The sequence below is a fragment of the Uranotaenia lowii genome, chromosome 1 (genome assembly GCF_029784155.1).
Source record: "Uranotaenia lowii strain MFRU-FL chromosome 1, ASM2978415v1, whole genome shotgun sequence".
Lineage (NCBI taxonomy): Eukaryota > Metazoa > Arthropoda > Insecta > Diptera > Culicidae > Uranotaenia > Uranotaenia lowii.
Window position 1 is genome coordinate 151,135,288 of NC_073691.1, and position 4,052 is coordinate 151,139,339.

Sequence of the window (4,052 nt, forward strand, 5' to 3'; positions counted from 1 at the left end):
ATAAATTGTTTTGCTATAATTTTACATTCCGTGATGTAAAAATCAACTGGTCAATGAAATTTATATCACAAACAGTGTAAAATTATATCTATTGAATTTAAAATTGAATAAAACAGTCTGCCTGAGCCATTTGCCAGTCAAGTCAGTATTCGGAAACCGAGTATCTTGTTTTAATGACGCAGCTCCAGCATCTCAACGCTTTGCTAAAATTGGTAGGTTTCTGTGAAAAATAGACGAATGATGTTATTGAAACTAATAAGTTATGTCTCGATTACAGCGTCGGCTGAGTGGCAGAGATCCGATAAGATTGTCTGGAGAGAAATTTGCCTGAACGATCCAAGGCCTTTGTTAACAAAAACACATCCTGACCCGGCTGACGACGTGTGAATCCGGACCATGACAGTGCGGAAAGGTATTCCCTTTGGTCCCCCAGTGACGCTGACCGATTGGAATATCAACAGGATGTATATGTTCGTGTACAACATTGCCTCAGTCTGGCGGTGCTCGTGATGGTGGGTGTACTTTTTTCCATTACTATTGATGTTTTTTGTTTAAAAAATAAATGTTTAATAATAGTAATATAGTGTATTTTATTGACATAAGACTTGAATATTTCATAAAAACTGCAAATATCGAGAAAAAAATATAAAATTTTACATCGCTGTGTATTTTTACACGACAATAAGCTGTTCTCTTTTCGTGCATCGTATTTGGTATAAATTTACACGCCTCAATGTAACGATGTTGTAAATTTAGATTGAAAACGATGTTCCGTTTTCGTGCATCGTTTTCAATCTAAAATTACACGAATTTTTCTTGCTGTGTATCAGGTATCAGAAAGGGGTTGGCTCAATTAGCGGCACGTTATGAAAAATTTCAGAAAATGTGACTTGAAGTTTTTTTTCATCCCTTTAAAATGTTCCTTACATGGAAAAATTACAACAAAACTATTTATTCCAATGTATCAATCGCTCGAGTATAATATGAATTTCATAATACCACATTTTCAAAGCAATGGAAAACTCTCAACTTTTTTGAAAAAAAGTTTCCTAAAATGTTGATTATGGGTACATTTGATCTCTAGAGTTCAAAACAGTATATTCTTCTTCTGAATGAATCGTGATAATTGCTGATTACGAGATTACTAATATTTATCCAATACCTAATATTTATCCAACAACTGTCTGAAGAAAATGGCTAAAATAATTAATTTTCTGTTAATTACAGAAAATAGCGCCTTTATGTATGCAAAGTCTTAGGGTTGATACAAAGTTATAGAATTTTATTCTTCTGACAGTTGTAATTGAGAAATGAGAACAAACATGACCTTAATAGTCAATTGATTTTCTATCTAGGGGGTTTCTTTGATTTTTTTTCCAAGGATAAGAGCTTCCTGAATGAAGGATCAAGTCTCCCTTAACTTAAAAAATATCGCAATTCTTTTACTCTCATGAAAATGCTTCTAGTTCATCTACGGTTACAAGTATCGTTCTATTTTTTGGAGCATAGAAATTTGAAGTTACATGCTGTCAGAAAATGCAAAAGATTGTGAGTTTTAAAATTTTTCCAAAAAGATATGGTGAAAATAAAAAAGGGGATCAAGTATCCCCACTCTCCCCTACCATTCTTTATCCTGAATCCTCCTATATAGCTAACTCTGATTCACTGGTTTAGATTTTTAACACGACCTGTCAAACTTTATTCGATTTTTCGGTTTTAAATTCTTCTTGCTCAATCCAAATTATCTTCTAACTATGAAGTTTTTATTGAAATAAATTATTCCTATCTTTTGAAAACATTTTTCTTTAGTTAAAAGAAAATTCACTTTGTTTCAATAAAAATATGCTTATGAATCAAAGAATTTGTTTACAATTAAAGTCCAAAGTTAATTAGCTCAAAAATAATTTCTTGCTTTAAAATTATTCGTTTGAATTTTGGTTTATGTTTTCGACCGGGAATGATATACAATAATTTTATTGTGGCTTTTTCGGTCTTGGATGTAGATTAAACAACGATGGTTTTTGAAATACTCGACGTTTCGACCAGTTTTGTTGGTCTTTTTCAAGGGAACTAGAAGTTTTATTACAAATTATTATTGTGAGCGTTGTTAATGATTAATGAAATGTAGTGTGTAACTCACTTTGTTGTCTGTTGTTTTTGTCGATTTCGATTCAGTCCAACGGTTAGGAGTCCGTTGATTGCTGTTCGCCTGTTATAAATGTACAATTGTTATCTGTTTAATGTTCATACATACATTAATTTAAAATATCTTACATATTTCAACGGATGAAACGAAAAACTTTTCATCCGTTTCATTATGGTAACACTGTTAGCGTTCGGTTTGAATTAAGATTGAGTGTGGATAAGGTTGGATTCAAGTTAGTTTGAAATGTGGAAACTGTGGGTATTGTTGCTTTGGCCGATTTTAGACAAAAAAAAAGATTACAGCAGATTTAGACGTTTTATACATCGACATTTTATGGCATCAAAATTAAAATTTTGATTTTTCCGATTTTCTTCGGTCCCTCTTTGGTGATGTTTGAGGATAAAAAATCCGAAAGTTTGGGCGTTTTGAGGTACCTCTAAATAAAGTCCGATTGAGCTGAAGATTTGCACAGGACAGTTTTTTAGGCCAATCTCCCAAGTGTATGAATATGATCGGTTTGTGTTTAGCTGCCACCCTGATATACAACAAAGACGAAATTACTGATGATTTCATGAATTTTTTTCCAATTTATAATTTAGAATTTTAGAATTTAGTTATTGGCGGATATATGGGCTGAGCCCATCATTCCGGCTATCTTAAAATTATCTTACATACAGTTGTCTTCTTAATAATAAAATGTAAAGATTTTTGATTATAGATAAACTTTAATTGAAATCAATGACACTGTTAACACTATTTATTTCCCTCATAAAGCTAAGGGTTGGCTCGTTGCGACTGTAGTTTGTTTGGCGATTCTCAGGAACGTAAAATCTTTGTCTTCTTAAGACAACATTGCTGGTGTTAGTTGTCAATCATGCGTAGAAATGTTCAGTTGGTCAAACCGCGTTCAACTTTCAAAAAGAACATCAGATCATTTATGCGATGTCGGTTCTCTAATAAATACAGATCCAAATACAGATACAGATGTGTTCGTAATCTGGCAAATTTTCTCTCCAGCCTAGATTCCTGACAGCGAATCTCAAAAAGCGTTTCTGTACTCCTTCCAGTCTACTTATATGTACATTGTATCTGGAAATCGAATCTAGATCTTACCAAACTGACACACATGCTTTTGATAGTGTATGGATCTTCCAATTTCCTAGCAAAGCGCCGCACTACACCGAAAAGTGCAAGTCCATCCGATACCAAGTTATTAATGTGGTCTCTGAAAATTAATCCGGAATCCAAAGTGACGCCTAAGTTCAATACCCTGATAACTCTTTGAATGTCATCGTCGCCGAGGGAGTACCTGAACAGGATCAGAGTATTGCTTCTGATAAACGAAATCGTTGAGCATTTGGAGATGTTCACTTTTAGCTTGCATCCGTACACAAAAGCAAAGAACACGTCCAAATCCTTTTGAAGTTTCTCACAATCTTCCATCGTTTTTACGGGTGAAAATAATTTCTCGTAATCGGGTAGATCAAAACGAATGAATCATCAAGCCAGGTAAGTTATTCATTAACAAAACGAAGAGAAGTGGTCCCAAGTGACTACCTTGAGGCACTGCAGAGGAAGCCTCTAAATAGGATTTCGATGATGCCTCCAGAATTTCCTTCATTCCTGCTACGTCGAAAACTTTCGACATGTCCGTATAAACGCAGTCTGCTTGAGATCCTTTCACCATCCAATCCAGTACACGGGTACTCGCAAAAGTTTGTTACCATCGATCTCCTCTTAAAAATCTATGTTGACACGATGAAATTTTTTTCTCCAAGACTGGATACAACCGTAGTTTTCTGCTAACGCTTTGGAACCTTTCTTGTGAATAGGAACAACTTGCGATATTTTCCAAATCGATGGAAATGATCCGGTACTTAGCGACGTATTAAATAGAACAAGGAGA